The sequence below is a fragment of the Thunnus albacares genome, chromosome 24 (assembly GCF_914725855.1).
Source record: "Thunnus albacares chromosome 24, fThuAlb1.1, whole genome shotgun sequence".
Classification (NCBI taxonomy): Eukaryota; Metazoa; Chordata; class Actinopteri; order Scombriformes; family Scombridae; genus Thunnus; species Thunnus albacares.
In genome coordinates, this window is record NC_058129.1 from 15,437,987 (window position 1) to 15,456,424 (window position 18,438).

The following is an 18,438-nucleotide window of genomic DNA, read 5'->3' on the forward strand; positions in this document are numbered from 1 at the left end:
AAAATTAACTCGACTCCGGGAGTGTGATCTTGTCATGTACCTGACGTACAAGGGAAACGTGTCTTACCCTGCTTTGGATGAATCTCATTTATTTACATTTTTTTTTCATGTTTTTCAGTTATTTAATTCCTGTGCTTACTGCCTAGCGAGCTTTCAGTCACATGAAAAGGAGGAATTAGTTAAGCGTAACAGTGATGCTACAAAAGCTAATACCCTCCCTAACCTTGTTGTACCTTAGAAATGTTCTGATAATACAAAAAGAGTGGAGTACATGCAGGCTGCCAAAAAAATTTTACAATGATGAAATTACTTCAGCAATTAAATTGGTGCCAACAGACCCTGGATAACACACTGGGTACAACTCACATATGCACCAAAGCTACTGTACTTTTATAAAACATCCTACTGGTATAGTCATGCCACTCGCAGCCATTTTCACCTTTTACATAAACCTGAACCTCCTTATTCTTAACATCATTACCACAGCAGATTCATATTGATGCTTCTCTCTCCTCAGATGTACAAAAATAATATAAGAAATGCTACTAAATAGTACAGGAATGCATGTAGTGTAGCACTATTCAGCTGTCAAACATATTTAAATTGGTTTAGTAATTAAAATGTGGGCTTACTGTAGCCCAAGTTAGTATTTTGTACATGTGGGTATAGAAAAAAATAAAACTATAATCATAAACATCCGAACAGAGGTTAGGGTTAGGGGTTAAGGGTTAGGGGTTAGGGGTCAGGGGTTAGGGTTAGGGTGATATTCAACCTAAAAAATGAACATTTTTGTCACAGATGATCTCAACAACGTCCTGAAAGTGACTCAAGATCTGCACATTTTTCTTAAAAACCATTAAAGACCCTTTAACAGCAACATACATATTTTACAGAAGCTACCACAAGCTAATGCTTCAACATCTACCAAACATTACAAGTGGTAAGGAAAGAAAACCTCTGAAATAGTGGCTGTATCATCCTGTGACAATGAGCACTAAAAATATTAATTGTTTAGGTAGGTAAGTAAGAGGAAGGTTTATTTTTTATTGTCGTTTTTCCAAGCGGGTTGATTGAGCGATGTAAGCACTGGGTGGTCACGTTATTTTCATTAAAAGGGGTAATCATATTGAACTGATGTTGGTCTACCCTAAATCTAACTGGTGCTACGTGCGAGCGCTATTAATGTGAACGAGTGCACCGCTGCTCGAACTGCGAAATGATTTCACTCATTAGTACCTCCTCTTGGGTTCATGGTGTGTTAATCAGTGATGTTAGCCGCTGTACTGGTTTATAGAAACATACACAAGCATAGACTCCAGAGAAAAATGGGACATGACTAAACCCACAGCTACAAACCCTGGCTGAACCCTGGGCTGTTAGATTAACCTGTACTCTTGCTGTTTTGACCATCAAGAAGTTATAATGGCTGTTAGGTGTAAGAGTATGTCGCACTCAATAACCGGTGAATGTCTACTTCACACATACGGGTGGTGTAAAGGACAGAACGTCACTTGGTGCCCGGCTAGGTATTGTCTCCATTTCCTGGTTGACTGCTTCAGTAGCTCCTACAGAGGAAGGAGGGGTCATTACTTCTCCCATCACACGCCGCCGACCTCAAACCACGGCCTGCAAATGCTAACCTTTTCTCGCCCCTCCAAAATCAAATCAATAACACTTTGGCCGCGAACAGGGAAACACTGTGTTGGCATTAATCACCTGCCCTTCCATGCTTGACTCTGCAGTTTGTTCCTTGATGTCTGGCTCTCTGTTTGGTTTAGAGGTAATGGATGGCTGGCTGTGTGGGTGACTGACTGACTGAATGACTGGTTCTCCCGCTGAATAACTGGCTGCCTTTCAAGCCGAGGCGGACCGTCATCACTTGTTGTTGACATTGTGGCACTCGCGTCTTAATGAGTCAGTCTTTGTTTTGTTTCAAGCGAACGACGGGCTGAATGACTATTTAGCATGAGAGCTTAACTGCTAAGTATAGCAGCCCAAAATCACAAGTTTGGCCAACAGGGCTTTACAATTTGTACAGAATGTGATACCCAATATTGCAGACATTTGATTCTGATGTAAAAAAGAGAAACCGCAAGAGGAAAAACAGAAATGAGATCCCTCTTCCGGGACAGACAGACAATGTAATAGCATTCACAAAGAATATATAAATAGTAATAGTAGTAGTAGAAGCAGAAATACATTCAAGAGACATATTTTCAATACTGCAAAAAAACTAGCAGAGCTGGAAATGACCAGAAAAAGAGAACAGTACTCATCTTTCAGTATTTCAACACAACTACAATCTAAAATACTGACTGTTTGAACCCCATCACAAGACAAAAACAACACTGTTGGATTATTCTGCAAAACCTCAGATTACATTTGATTTCAGCAGGGTTTCTTTAGTGTTTTTTGGGGGGGATTTATACAATATCAGCAACTAGGGTATGAAAGACAGTGGTTAAGGCAAATAAACTGTGGTTACAGGAGGGAGTTTTAACAGTTGGTTAAGGCAAGAGAGACATTATAGTTATGATCTGTGACAGGACAGGAATTCGTATCTGCATCCCTGACCCTGCTTCACAAAGGGCTCACTACTTCCTGGCATTGGACGTAGGCAATGAACGTAATATTGCAAGGTACTATTTGGACTATTTGATGCAGGCCTGACTCTACAGTAGCACTTTCTTCCACAATGAATGACTCTTACCAGTGTTTTTAGAGTGAATGGTTGACTAGTTGCCAAAGAGGCTGACTCAGGCAGCCACGACATACAGTAAAGCTAGTACTCGCCTGCAGAAGAAGAGAATAATTTATGGTGTTGTGACAATGGGATGAAATCAGATTAGATTAAAGTACTACTGAGCTTCATCAGTAACATACGGGTTAAAACAACACCGACCGGTCACCTGCAATTGACAGCTGAGAGCAGAGATCCAACAGAACAAAGAGGAATAAACAAGGCTTTCCTCATTTAAACATCTATAAAGATGACGTAGCAGCAAAATATCCATTAGGAAAGTTGTGTGTGTCTTTATTTATCGATTTGAAATGAATGAGTGGAGCAGGGATGTGTTTCTAATCAGGAAACAGGCTACTTTTGAAACAGAAATTGCAGCATCTGGACAAATACTGATAGTCGTGCTCATTGTCCCTTTAAAACTTTGTCTTCTGGAAGATTAGCCTTCATGCACACCAATCATTTTAATCATCTGAATAGTCATTTTAGGGTCAAAAGATTTCCCGTTTGAGCTTCTTTTGAAAATCCACATCCTGACTTGATTCGAGCGAATTCACCCCACCGTTGGCTTGCTTCACACTCGTCAAGTGTTCCCTGTCCTTCCTGTGATTGCATTAGCAGAGGCTGATATCAGCCCTGCAATCCCATCCACATAAATACTCCTCTCGAGGCTCTTGTGTAAGCACATACAGGTGCAGCCATAGAGGGCCTAGCTTGCGTTGGCAGGAAACAGGTGCCTGGCTATTGATAGCGTCCTGATGAGGGTGGGGGAGAGGGGCAACGAAATGCAGGGTATGAAAATCAGGTGGGTTGTTGTGTGGTCCCCGGGTACAGCGACTACTAATTGTTACCAACGCTTTTGAGTCTATTTTTGTGGCCTGGTGCCAGATGGTGGCGGCTGACGGGGGAAAGAAAGGGAAGGTAGTTGGTGTTTATAACAGGTTGTTGATTCCTGATGAAATGCGACCTCAGGGACCCCTTAACACCTGGCTAATAGAGATGTGAAATTATTAACAGTATATAAACGTGTGTAGGAACAGTAGGTATATGTTTTCATGCCTTCCGCACACAGTTTCTGGTGCTAATATCAGTTTGGACCAAGTGTGACTTCCAGGAAAGTTGCCTTTTTTTCTGTTTACTTGTGGTTTAAACTGTATGTTAACATGTTTTCTCATCCTGTTGAAGAGAAAGTATCAGTGCACAAAAGAAATCCCTGCACAAGAAGTACATTAAGGGACCAATAGAAGTCCAAATAATTATTCAAGAGGAGATGCAAGCTTTTTAATTTCTTTTCCTTATCTGATTTTTATGTGATATCATTGTTTTGTGCAGAAATTAGATGGTGCAAATGTCAAAGATGTACATTTTAAAAGCTAAATTTGCAAACAGTTGATCTGCCAGTTGTTCCCTGACAGTTTAATCAATCACTTTTCTATACATTTCCTGGCATGTATTTACTTCAAGGCTAAAAATGGACTCATACTTATTCTGGCTTCTCACGTCTCTACTGTGAGAGGAAGCCCATGCAAACATGGGCAGAACATGCTAACTTCAAACAGACAGGAAAGGAAACTCCCCAAACTGGGAACATAACGATACAATAAACACTGGGTCACAATAAAACCTTCCTTCACAAAGACACGGACTTTATCTCCAAATGACTCTAAATAACTGAAACATACAAAAACAAAAGTTCATGACTGAAAATGTCAATAGTTAAACACGTGTAAATAGTTAGATGTAGGTCAACCCTCCCAAAGAGCTAACAAATATAACAAAAATATACTTCCATGCTGTTATATGCAGTCATTTTGCCAGTGAATGCCTGATTTTATAGAAAATAATCTAATTTAAAGGTCTTCTGTAATAGATGACATTGTTATAATTTTATTCAAGATAGTTTCAAACTCAAGGAGAGCAGGAACAAGTTGGACTTTTAACTGGTTCCCATCACTCAACAGGTTTACCTTATGATTAGAGAAGCTCCTTGTTTCAACCATTTAGGGTTCAGAGTTGTAAAAACTTAATCAGTATAATTACTACAAGCAGTACTATCATGAGCCAAAGCAAATTTGAAAACAAAAACCGTAAAAACTTTATATGGATAGAAGAAAAATTGATGCTTTTTCCGAGAAACGAGAGAACTAACTGTACAAACATACCTCTACATATTATTTACACATATCTAAGAGCATGCCTTTGCCCTCAGCATAGTTGTTTATGCCTCCCAGCATAACATTACTCCACACATAACACAGCGCGGCGCCTCCAGAGGTGGAAACGTGCCTCTGCACTCCGGAGAGGAGGAAAAAAAAAAAGAAGAGTCGACATGAAATCGATGCCTAAAACACCTTAATCTTCCAATTAAATCTCTTCAGTGGCTGCGGTGAGATGGTAACTGTGATAAGTGCAGGTTGGAGTGAGGCAAGTAGGAGGAGGAGGAGGAGGGAGGAGGAAGAGGAGGAGGAGGAGGAGGAGGAGGTGAAACCTACACAGGTACGTCTGTCACGGGTAATTACCTTCTCAGCGCCCTCGGCTCTCCAAGCTGCCAGTCGTCTGTCTGTCAGAGAGATCAGCTTACCTCTTGTCTGGGAGTGTGTGTGTGTGTGTGTGTGTGTGTGTGTGCAGTGACTGAATGTTTATGAGTGTGTGTTTCTTATAGAGATAAAATGAGCGTTTGTGTGTGTGTGTGTGTCTGGCAACAAGGAGATAATTTGTATAAGTGAGCACGTGTGGGGAGAAAGTGAGCGTACAGGTGTGTCAACACAATGAGTGTTTGCACAAACGAGTGTGTGTGCAAACTGTCTCTGCGTGCGTGAACGCTGACTGTGTGTGTGTATACATCTGCAAAAAAAGTGCATTGAAAAGTGTGTGTGTCTATACAGAAAGACCGTGCATGTGTGTGTGTGTGTGTGATGTAGAGAGAGAGAACATTTGTGTGTTTATAGAAACCGTGAGCGTGAAAATGCACTAAGTAAGACAGCATGTACCTGAGGAGAGGAGTGTGTAGGTGTAAAAAAATGTGTGTGTGCCTGTTTGCCGCCCCCTCCTCCACACACACACACACACACACACACTCACGGACATACACACACCTTTCTCAACCCCACAAAGCGCCCATTGAGAAGTGAAAAGGTAGCGGGCCGATGGGAGGGATTGTTGTGCAAACAGGCGAACACAGAGGAGGCTGGTGTGTGTTAAGAGGCGGTGGGCAGGTAATAGAGCAGACATAATGGGAGCTAAGTACCTGTAATCCTTAGAGATATCACTCCAGACAAGAGGGGGGACCCTGGGTAATTCCCTCCGGTTGGTGTAATTGGTCCCTCGCCAGGTTGGAGTGTGTGTGTGTGTTGTGGGGGGGGGGAGGGATTGGTGTAGGGTGTTTGGGGCGAAGTATCAGGTGTGAGAGGGCGTCAGCTGCACTGAGTGCCTCCTATTGATCCAGGAGAAGGACTGTGTGTGTGTGTGTGTGTGTGTGACTGTTCCTGACCCAAATTCACTAGGAGGCATCTGGCAGGGAAAAGGCACCTACCTGATCCGCTGGTAGAAGGGGTCGCAGGTGCATGAAGGGTGGAAAGATGAGGATGATGGTGATGATGCTCACCTGCTGGTTAGTGCAGACACTTCCTGCAAAAGTGAAAAAGGCAAGAAAACATTATATTTATCCACTTATATTATTACATTATTCCAAATTACTTTACATGTGATGCCTGTCAATGTTAAGTTTCATTCTCTATGCTCTAAGTAATCTTAAAAATGTTTAAATGGTGAATATATTATGATAAAATTGATAAAATTACAAATTAAATATAATATTCAGGTAAATATAAATGTATCAAGTGGCTTTTAAATACCTACTGCTGTTATTTTATTACTTTAAGGGACTTTGGCAGAACTTTATTTCTGTTTTGTCGCATTTTTTTTTCTTAATTCTCTATTATATAAAGCATAAAGTTAATTCTCGACCTTGAAAATACTCAACTTATTCAATTCTCAACACTTATTCCACTGAGGAAGACATGAGATGCAGTTGAGACTCTAGAAAAAGCTTATTAGTGCACCTTGAGTTAAGATTTTATTGTGTCCAAATGTGATTTCAAACAGGTGAATCTCTGAAGAGAGCGGCGCAAGAAACCAAAGAGCAACGAGAATCAAGATGGAGACTTACGACGGGGGGAAAAAACAAACATCTTAAAGATTGTCACGTTAAAGCAAAGACATCTCACAGTTTATCGCTTTGAGCCGCTCAAGCATAAGTCAATGTCAATGAGACTACATGATTCAATTAAGGATATATGGGAAAAAAACGTGTCAATGTGTGTATGTGTGTAGTTACAATGCTTACACATGCATGCATCCCATGTGCGTGTGTGTGTATGTGTGTGTGTGTGTCCCATTTCTTCTGGATATCTGCTAATTGTGCATTTCATTTCTGCTCAAGTGACTCTTTAAAGGCAAAACAGATACTGAGAGTTTGAGCGCCGAGAGCGACGGCGAAAAAGCAAGGACGAAGGAGAAGAAGAAGAAGAGACAGAGAAGAGGCAGAGAGGTGGGGGGGGGGGGGGAGGGGGGGGAGAAGATATAAAAAAAAAAAAAAAAAAAAAGCAGAGATAAGAAACAGGAAAGACAGCTGCTCTTTTCCCTCTCATTTCATCCAGTTATTGGTTAACTCGGTGGAAAGAAAGTAAATGTTCAAGGGATTTCAGGTCGGGCCCCTGCCTCCGCCAAGGTAGATGTGCGCTCTACTTGAGGTCTAATTCAACTCTTGTGTAGTATTGATCGCTGCGGCGGCCACCAGGGAGCCCGCCGGTCTTTCCTCGGACCAAGGTAGACAACGGTGAGAGAAAAACGTGTTGTAAAATGCCTCCCTCCCTCATCCGCTCCCCAGTTGATATCAAGCTGCTTCTTTTTTTTTTTTTTTTTTCCAGGCCTCCTCTTCTTCTTCTTCTTCTACCCACTTTTGAGTGCATCCTATTTTTTTCCCCCTCTCTCTCTGCAGAGTGATGGAACACCTTTAGAAATCAGCCGCAGGGACCAACAGCAGCGTTCAATGCTCAGACGCTGTAAATTGAACAAGAACAGGAAGACTTGTTGTGTGTTTGTGCATGCAGGGGTATACGCGGGGCAAGCATGTTTGTTGGTTTAAGTGGTTTGCACATGCATTTATGTAAGTATTTTTGTGTTTTTCGGCTGTGTTTGCTAGTTTGTTAGTCTGTTCATGCGGTGGGGAGGCTGGGAGCTGATTCAGCTGCGCTTGGATGAGGGTTCGGAGGGCGGGGAGGTGAATGGACGGTTGCAGGGAGGTGATGGTGGGCTGGGAGGGGGGGAGGGGGGCGGGAGGCGAGTAGGAGGTGTGGTGTCCTGGAAGAAGCAGTACCTGCGATGAGAAAAATATGGATTCCTGTCGGCAAGACAAATTGATCTCCAGTGTGTGGGAGGAGCAGAGAAGCTTCTGAGAAAGGAAATCTGCTGAGAGGGAAGGAAGGAAAACAAGAAGAAGAAGAAGAAGAAGAAGAAGAAGAAGAAGACAGGGCCGGACTTTATGTTTGCTATATGTTTGTGTACGTGTGTGTGAAGTAGTAGCAACTGAACAAACAAATTCTCACACTAACACATACTGAAACTATTCGCAACAGCCTCGTGTTGGCCAGATCTTATAGTTAAGTAGAAATGCAGATACTCATTCTAAGAAACAACTCTTATCTCTTCAGCTTCTTGTGGCTGATAAGTAAGTCTCTCGGCATGATAATGAGTCATTTTTTTGTGGTGTTGCTGCTCAGGATGTGGATATCAGAGTATAGTAAAGGGGTACATGAGAAATTTGTGAAGCAGAGGTTGTGATATCCTGACTTTTAGCTTCTGCGTGGCGTGAACGCCCACATCTTAACTTAAACTGACCTTCCAGTTAAAAATAAGACCTTTAATCAAGCCAAGAATCGTTCAAAGACACAAATTTATAACTTAAATTCTACTAAACATGTCAATTCTTCCAAAGATACCACAATTTTTTATAAAATTACTCAAAACAGAACAGAATTTTTACATTTGACGGTTTGATGCAGCAATAAAAAATGCATTTTGGGCTTGAAAACAGTGATATACAATAATGTGTACGCATACTGGTATATAGTAAACTAGGTTGAGCACTTTGATAGTTGAAAACTTGAGTTTTAAAACGCACAGAGGGATTCAAAGAGGCCAAATCACCAGAGCGTCTGTCACAAAAACTCTTCATTCTTCAGTCTAATGTGTTCTCTCTTCTGTACGTGTGAAAATGTGTGCAATTTCTGTGCGCGCTTCAGACTGAGTGTGGTTATAAATATACAAATATATGGAGGTATGTGAGGCTTCTGACACCTGTTACTACCCCCCAACACACACACACACACACACACACACATACACTGTCATGTAAACAGGAAGGAGGTTATGTGAGCAGAAATGCCAACTCTCTCCTTTGGGAAACAGGTTTCTCTTTCAGGTCCCCTTGAAATGCATCACAACTGATAAAACATTACATTTTCATATTATAGCTGTAATTATCTCTATCAGTATCCGCTATGAGACAACTTATATCCAGTGTCCTGACTCTTCATGCATAAACCATATCACAGCAAAGGCAAATGTCACACAAACACACACACAAAAAAAAAAACCTTCCATCTAAGCATTAAACAGGTTATCGCTTCAGCTCAGAACCCATAAATCAACCACAAATAATACAGGAGACACATTCAAGGAGTCACACAAATGCCACCATTGTTATTCCTTAACTACTCGACAACTTCAAATGTTTGGCATCTGTAAAGGCGGCTTTCCTAAGGTCGCCTCCGAGCGCCAGGCTGTGTGACACCGTTATCGCCAAGGCGCCGCAGATTGGCACCTGTCACGGCGAATTCAAAGCCCTGTGAGTAACACTGACAGACAGGTCGGCGTGCCAGACCTGAGGTAGCACCCGTGGGTCCCCTGGCCTCCCTCGGTGGGTGGGTGGATGTGAGATGAAAGTAAAAATAAAACAGGCATTGTTTTTTTTGGTTTTTTAACATGCCAAAGAAGTCTCTCTTAACACATATGAGTCATGTATACAGGGTTGGGGTTAGGGTTGGGGTTAGGGTTATGGTTGGGGTTAGGGTTGGGGTTAGGGTTATGGTTGGGGTTAAGGTTATGGTTGAGGTTATGGTTGGGGTTAGGGTTTAGGGTTAGGGTTGGGGTTATGGTTGGGGTTAGGGTTGGGGTTAGGGTTATGGTTGGGGTTAAGGTTATGGTTGGGGTTAAGGTTATGGTTGAGGTTATGGTTGGGGTTAGGGTTATGGTTATGGTTGGGGTTAGGGTGATATTCAACCTAAAAAATGAACATTTTTTTCACAGATGATCTCCACAATGTCCTGAAAGTGACTCAAAATCTGCACATTTTTCTTAAAAACAACCATTAAAGACCCTTTAACAGCAACATACATATTTTATAGAATCAAACACATGTAATGTAAGTGTCCCGTTGAATTTAAAGTGTTGCCACATTTTCAAAAACATCCTTTTTCATAAAGTTTCATATCAACTTGGTCCTGATTGGTTCCCTCACAGAGGAAGTGTGAAATCCATCCAATCAGGCCTGTTTGTAGCAAAGGAGCTACTGCTGTAAACCACACTTCAATATGATTCAATTTAATTATATTTAACCCTTAAATCAAATATGTTTAAAACTTCATAAGCAACATTATTCTCATCCTGAGGCAGATAAGATTTAAAACTTTAAAAGTATAAACGTAATAATAACTGAAATCAGAACAGAGAATGAAATATGTTGAGGAGAAGAAGAGTTTTTTTTCCCAGTATGTCATCATTGAAGGAATTAGAGGTCCTTTAAACTGAAGTCCTGGCTGTTTATTTTATTTATTTATTTCTGGTTCGGACATTGGGGTCAAAGCGGCGGAATAAGCACTTCCTTATTGAAGAAGACAAGAGCAATGATCGATGCCAATCGCGTAATCAGGCTTTATTTGAAGGGGGTCGTTGATTCTCAGTCCATCAAGGTTAAGAGTGCGGCACTTGTCACGGCGTGATTTATTATTGCCAGGAGCAGACGAACAACGTCGCATGCCAAAGGGGGGGCGGGAACGAGGAGACGAAGCCCCGTCGTTTGTATTAATAAGTCCAGACGTTACGTGTGAGGCGCATTTTGGAAATTACCCTTGAAAAATTAGCGTGTCACGATCAATCGTCATCAAATGATTCAAGGGGCGTGGCCTGCCCTTATTTAAATGGTATTCATCATCACATGCACAGAGGGTAAACTAGTGGGATTGTTATTCAGATGTCTTTAGTACTAAAGAGATATTTCACACTGTCTTTGTTTTTGACCATCCAAGTGTGCAAGTGTGTGTGTGTGTGCGCTACTGTTGTAACCTCTGACAGGCAATTTCTACTAAAATAAAACAAATAAATCATAGAAAAAAATCTTATGAAGTAAAAAAAACAATAAAAACAAAGTACTTTTCAACAGTCAAAAGTGACATTTCACTACAAGATGAGGATGTGAAGAACTGAATCTCCTTCTGCTGCAGCTTCATCATCCTCACTGGGGATGAAAGTGACGTTTAAACGCTCCACATGTAGAAAGTAAATCTTTTCAGTTTGGCTGCTGCAGTGAAAGAAACGCAGCAGTGAGTGATGCCTATTTACAAACAAAAGTACGCCGGGACACTCCCGTCTGTCCGTGACAACGCAGTGGTATATGGGAGACGAATGGAGCGGAAACTGCATTTTTCATCCCGTTCCCCTCTGTTTGTGCTCCCCTTACACACACTACACAACAGGGAACACATGTAATGCATCACACCGTGATTTCTGACAGCGAGGTGAAGGTAATAACTTTGGGAAGCCCGCTCCCCTTCCTTTTCTCCCCCTCTCTCTCTCTCCCTCCTCCCCCCCCTTCTCAGCGGCTCGCCGCTCTTATGTCAGCCATCGATCTGGTGGCTGGAGACAACTCATTTCATCGCCGTGACACGCCATGATGGACCGGCGCGCCCTGAACCCCTAGACTTATTCCCGGCCCTGTGCTCCAGCACGCCTCCGTCAGAGAGGCAGCGTGTCGGGGACGCTTGGCGAGTCTATTGATCTGCCACGGGTGGACAGCCAGGGAGGCGCTGACGCCATTCTCCTCCTGGCGGTTTTCTTCATTTCTGCGGGCCTCATCGCACTGCCACAGCTCTGTGTCACCGTTTTTTGAGATCCTGACACACTCGCTGTATGAATTTATTGTGGATTAAGCCGTGTGTCAGTGTGACACCTCAATTTTAAATCGACAGTAACATCCAGGAAGGCTGAATCATTTGCATGAAACGTGAAAAAAACCCCTTTAACTTCAGTGATTTCACAAGATATCATTGGTTTTTATCTTTAGTTCTTGTAAAATGACAGCTGCAATTTACCGTATATAGTCACACGTCTTTTTTTTTACAAAGGTTGTGAGTAATGAACCCTCACAGATCCGAGCAAATCTGAGACAAACAAATCAACATGACTGAACTTTCCTACTAAAAAACAGCCAATAAAGCTTGTTCTCACAGACTCTTTCAATAGTTTCTTGTGTCTTTTTTATGATTGTGTGGGTATTTGTGGGGCCACAAGAATCCTCCACCACTCGGGTTATATTTCACAATGTGACCGTTAATTTAGTGGAAACATGCATCAGCGTCTTTGAATTTGTGAGGGGAAGACATTGTTACTGGGCCTTTTATTTCCTGACATGGGAAAACCAAGTCTTGAGACAACACTTGTGTAATTTAACTCATTTTTGGGGTCTATATTGAACGTACGGAGCAATTAATGCCTCGCTCTATCCGACGCCGCTTCCACCCCGGCTGTGTTAGTACCCCGCCTCTATCTGTTTGTTGTGTTTGGTGTTGCGGCCCCGAGGCGATACAGGTCATCCCGATTTCCGCGCAAGTGTTGAACCTAACACCTGACCCCGAGGCTTTACCGCAAAGATCCAAACCCGACATGACACATGACTACAAACGGGCATAAACACTTCCTCCTCCACCCCCCCACACACACACACATACTTTATTTGCTGAATATTGCTTCGCTTTAAAAAAAAAACCCACAGCTACATATTCATGGTGTCAGACGGAGAACACGTGTAAGGTAAAATAAAGAAAACCTAGTGTTGATTTTATGCTCGTTATGATGAATGTGTGAGGCGGTGTGCGCATGCATGTAATTATATGTGTGTGTGTGTTTGTCTATGTGTGTGAATGCTAGGCTCAAGTCAAGGGCAGTAATGCAAATTGTCCTGTCACTTCATTTACTGCAGGATGGGTAGATATGTGTGTGTGTGAGGTGAGAGAAGAAGGGTGGAGGGGGGGGGGGGGGGTGAGGCCGAGTCTCCTCCTCACAACACACACTCATACACACACACACACTTTCGTTGGTCGAACCTCGGGGCTAAGCTGAGCCTCAACCTGAACTTGGGAGTTCATTTTGTTTCTCTACGTCTGGAGCAAAAAGAAATAGCCTTGGGATATTTCAAGTATTTTTTTTTTTTGGTCTTCTTTCCTGCCTGCCTGTTCACTTAATGTTTCAGTAACATTCCTCTGGAATTACAGACAGAAAGGTAATTCGCCAGCGAGGAAGCTTTATTTTCCAGTGCTCCCAATTGTTCTGACAGCCAACCTTGCTCGTGAGATCTTTCCTTTGGCGTATGTGTTTCTATTTGGTTTATTTTGTGTGTGTATGTATATATATGTGTGTGTGCGGTTGGGGGGGGGGGGGGGGGGGGGGGGGGGGGGGGTGGATGTGTGGAAGGGGCGCTATTAAATCAGACAAGATGAAAATCATGAAAATAAGAAAAAAAAAAGGTTAGGGGAAGCTCAAATATCTCCAGCACTGCAGGCATCACAAAAACTACATATGCACTGGATTTCCCAAAACGGTTTAGCAATCCACCTCTCAATAATAATAACAATAATAATAATACTCTACATTTTGGGTCTTTCCTCTCACACACAAAAAACAAAAAAAAAAAAAAACAGACAAGCCTGAGGTTGAAGAGAGAGCTGCAAATTTAAATCATTCCTTTTCCAAATGGAGGACCTACCCTTTTAAAAACCTCTATTACAGGTATAAAAAAAAAAAAAAAATGCTCGTCATCTTCGTGGCTTCCAGTGCTCTTGCTACGTGTAAGAGCACGGCCTCTGAGTATTAGCGGAGGCGGTTTAAGAGAAAAAGTTCATTAAATACCTCGGGGATTAGCTGCCAGAGTTGGCCTGGCGTCTCGGCTGGCAACGGTTAAACCTTTTGCACCTGCTTCACCCTGTGCTGACATCCCTCTGCTGCGTTTTTTTTTTCTTCTTCTTCTTCCTTTTCTCTCTTTTTTTTTTTTTATTTAAGAAGAGGTTTTGAGAAGCTGCTTTAAGAAGAAATCCAAAACACCCCCCCCCTCCCTCCCTCCCTCCCTCCCTCCTCCACCTCACCCTCCCACCACCCCCTACAATCTTCACCTGAATGGTAATGAAATCAGCCAATTTAGCCTGAAACATAAAGTCGGGGGGCTCGGATGGATGGCATCGAAGCATGCACTCAAAAGTGGGCTTCAAAGGAGCGAGAGAGAAAGAGAGAGAGAGAGAGCGGCAACCGAGCACGGTGGCGGTGGCGGCGGCGGCGGCGTGAGGGGAGGAAAGTTCCAGAGAGGTGGGCAAATCTGTAAAGCGCTGGAGCTGAGAGGGAGAGCTAGTCACCTCATCAGGCGTAGATTTTACAGCCCCCGTTGCCCTAATCCTGACAAGCCGTCTGCCATTAGGGAAGCTGCACCTCCCTCCCCACCTCCGACCTCCCTCCCTCCTCCTCCTCCTCCTCCTCCTCCTCCTCCTCCTCAACTTCTCTCCCTGTGTGTGTTACCCTCACACTCTGGAGAGGGAATTTCATCTCGCTGTTGAAGATGTCACGCAGAGGATGAGGGGATGTGAGCGTATTTTTATTTGATTAACGATGATGCTGATGATGATGATGATGATGATGAGAGGGAAGAGACCGAGGAGGACACTGTGCACGGTAGATGATTAGGACTGTGTGTCTCTCTCTCACTCTCTCACACACACACACACACACACACACACACACATATACTGTTTCTGTTTGTTTTCTAAGTGGGATCCAAATCAATATTCCAACTCCAGGAGCCTTCAAAGGCAGCCAAAAGTAGCCAAGTGAAAATACTTGTTTGGGAAACAGCAATCGAAGCACAGGAGCATCGGATTTGGTTTGGTTCAAAACAAAAAAATATGATTAAGGAAGCTCAGACAAACACAAACAGACACAAACACACAAACAATGCAATGCAACAATCCATATTTGGGTTTAATTAATTGCTTAATGCCAATAATATTGCTGTAATGTGATGCTAATTACGGGGTAATTATGTAAACGATGGTTAACTATGATGATCAACGCTCAAATTAGCATTCAAATCATTTCAGCGAAGGGCCCACCTCTCATAATTGCATTAAAAGATGTACACAACTTTGAAATGCAAGCAGAAGAACCTTTTTTCTAATGTGCGAGTACCTTCCTCCCCCCTCCTGCCACGCCAAACACACATCACCACACGCTAACACACACACACACACACACAACTTTCCTCCACCTCTGTACTTTTTACAGGCAGAATCCACAGAAACATCTGTTAAGTAGGAGCAAATGTCAGCTAATTATTTCACCAAAGCATGTTTTTAATTGATCAACAGGGGAACAGCTGTAGAGTGGGTTCTCGCGTCACGGCGCTCGGCGAATGAAGACAGAGGCGAAGGGAGGGGGGGGCTGGGAGGAGGAGGAGGAGGAGGAGGATGATAGGAGGAAAGGGTGTTTTCTCTGAGACAAGAGAGCACCAAACCCCTCCAACCACCCCCCCAACCCTCCAAACCGTTGAGGAAAGGTTTGACCCACCGCTGTAATTAATTATTTCCGCTGAACCAAAAGTGCCAACCTGTGAACGAACGACGCCTTGATGGAGTCGAGGGAGGAACACTCATGTTAAACCTTAATCAAACAGATATTAACAGGTTCATATTATATGCACAGATCCCCCTTTTTCCATCAAATGCCTGGCAACATATTTTAATACACCATGAACAAAGGTCTGCTGCAGTTCTAACAGAATATTTCAGTCAAAGCTGTTTCTTCTGGTCTTCTTCTGATAGAAAGCAAGGCACTAACACCGCCATGGTTAGGGGTTTGATTCCCTGTTTAATTTAGTTATCCACATCTGGGCACTTCCTAAGGACAGTAACACACTAGAAGCAATTTTGGCAGCTGTATCAGACACTTTGCCTCTCTGAATGTTTAAGCATGTTTACACCTGCACCATCTACCTATAGGAGGGAGAGGGTTTGATAATCAATGCCAATGACTCTATGATGACTTGGTTGGATGCTGTGTTTCTTCCAAAACTTGCTGGTTGCCATGTTGAACTTTTCCTTAACTCTTGAAATATTACCATTTGGGTGACAAAACATATTCACCTGACATCTTATTCTCTGTGGACGTAAATTCAACAGGTGAAGCAGGAAGCTCCAAAAGACATAAACGCCCTCAACAACACCAGGAGGCTCTTCGGATAAAGGTGTTGACTGTGTAACATATGCTTCAGTGAAAACACAAACACCACTTCCAGGTAAGTCTGTCTCATCGGTGAAAAGAGCCTGACAGGTCAGGAGCCTGCGATTAGTCGTGAGCTGGGGCTGTTTTTCGGGAAGGGAAGAGTTGTTTTGCTGCTCCTATTTCTGTCACATCCAGGTAGGAGAATCAAGGAGAGGTGAAGCCCCGAAGAGACACACAAATCTGGGTTAACCTCTGTAGATGCTGTCCCTCGAGGCTGGTTGTGAACTGTGCAGCTCGGGAAAAGGGAGTCTGTTACATGCCTACCTACCCTTTATCCTCATGTTACTGTGACTGTGAGACTTTAATATCACCAAACAAATGTAGCTGCAGGCCCTTTTACACATAAAGTGTGTCACAAATAATCAGCAAGAAATTGCCAAAATTGTCGCAACAGAAGTATTTTATGTATGACACACATTTAAGACGATTCTTCCAGTTATTTCAACAAAGGAAAAGGGGGGGGGGGGTCCAGGGGGAAGACCGGTACAGACCCACTGTCAAAAGGCTAGGTAGTAGTAGCAGTCTGTAGCTAATGAACAGCTGTGTGAACTTTTATCATGTAAATATTAAGCTTAAAGTAGAATTGTTTAATTTTTTGGCCATTTCTGGGCAGCAAAATAAGCTGTTAATAGAACACTGACATATTTATAAAATTGATACTCTATGGTGATAGTGTTATGAAACAGCTGCCCATTTACACATCCAGCAGATACAGAGTGACTTCAGTGGAGTCTTCTCTGGCGATCTGACAAATATTCACTCTTCTTTAAGCTCTGGTGTTTACCAACTAGTTGCTAACTTTGTCTGTCTGTCTGTTTGGTGCTGAGCAAGTAGCGTAAAGAAGGTTTATGAGAGTGTTTTCAATGAAAACAGCTGCCTGCTGCAGCTGGAAACGGGATCACTGGAAGCAAAGTGAGACTGAATCAAAACTGTCAAATCAAAATAATGAGCTAAAAGAGGCTAAAACACTCCACTGAGCACGAGTCTCCACAAGTAAACTCTTTCATATTAGACATAAATGTTTGATTTAACAATATCAAGTGCAGCTTTAAAGTACTTGCCGTTACAATATGTGCTTTCAAATATATTTATGAGGACTTGATCAAAGAGTCCTGACATAAATAATAAGGTAATCTGCAATTGTTGTGGCATCGCCTTAAAGCTGGCGCCATATGTGACATAACTCGTTGTGATCTTATCACAGATGAAAAACAGAAATTTAAATATTTTGGAGCAAATAAAATAAATGCTGCATTTCACAGCAGAGCAAAATTTGGCTGATTGTTTTATTCAGTGATATGCATTTTTAAAGGGAACATATTATGCTCATTTCCAGCTCTATATTTTTATTCTGGGACTCAACTAGAGTAGTTTTGCATGATTCACAGTTAAAACTTCTTATTTATCTTATAGAGGCCCTTTATTCAGCCCCTCAGTTCAGCCTCTGTCTCTAACAGGCTGTTTTAGGTCCTGTCTCTTAACGGCCCCCCTCCCGATGACCCCACTCCGTCCAGCTTTCCGGGCGCCGTATTCGAGTTGTGTTAAGTTACCGCTGATGCAAACGTCCAACATTTTCTGCTTTACTGCTTCATATTAAAAGCTTTTAAACGACTAAGTAACAGGAGACTTTTATTGTAAAGAACCAAACAATCATGTCCCTCAATGAATAAGCTTCATTAACAAAAAACTGGTTCAAACAAGAAGATGGAGATATTTGGAGCTTAGTTATTAGAAATAACGCAGGGAGGAACAGTACAAGCAGAAACATCCAGTGATGAAGAGCTGCAGACGACCAGCAAACCTCCAACAGGTAAACTACTTATTTAACTTTACCCTGATGTGTAATGGCAAAACACTCACGACATGCCAGCTCAAGTCAAGTCATGACTCGGCGTGACGACCACCAAAACTATGGAAAAATGCCATAATGTTAGAATCTGTCATGAGCCAACGTCGGCTCGAGCTGAAAGTAGAAAAAACATGTTTACCTCATTATTTGACACTTTAGCCACATTTAATATGAACATCCGACATTATATATA

At 42.5% G+C, this 18,438-nt stretch overlaps 1 protein-coding gene across 9 annotated transcripts in view; it reads right to left on the reverse strand.

The window, feature by feature from the left end:
• Positions 1–18,438, reverse strand: part of zeb2b (zinc finger E-box binding homeobox 2b) — a 464,098-nt gene that overhangs the window by 277,110 nt on the left and 168,550 nt on the right. For all 9 annotated transcript variants that reach the window (XM_044345276.1, XM_044345278.1, XM_044345274.1 and 6 more), the window contains one exon: positions 6,273–6,367. The gene's annotated coding sequence lies outside the window, so the exon portion shown is untranslated. The remainder of the gene's footprint in view (positions 1–6,272; positions 6,368–18,438) is intronic.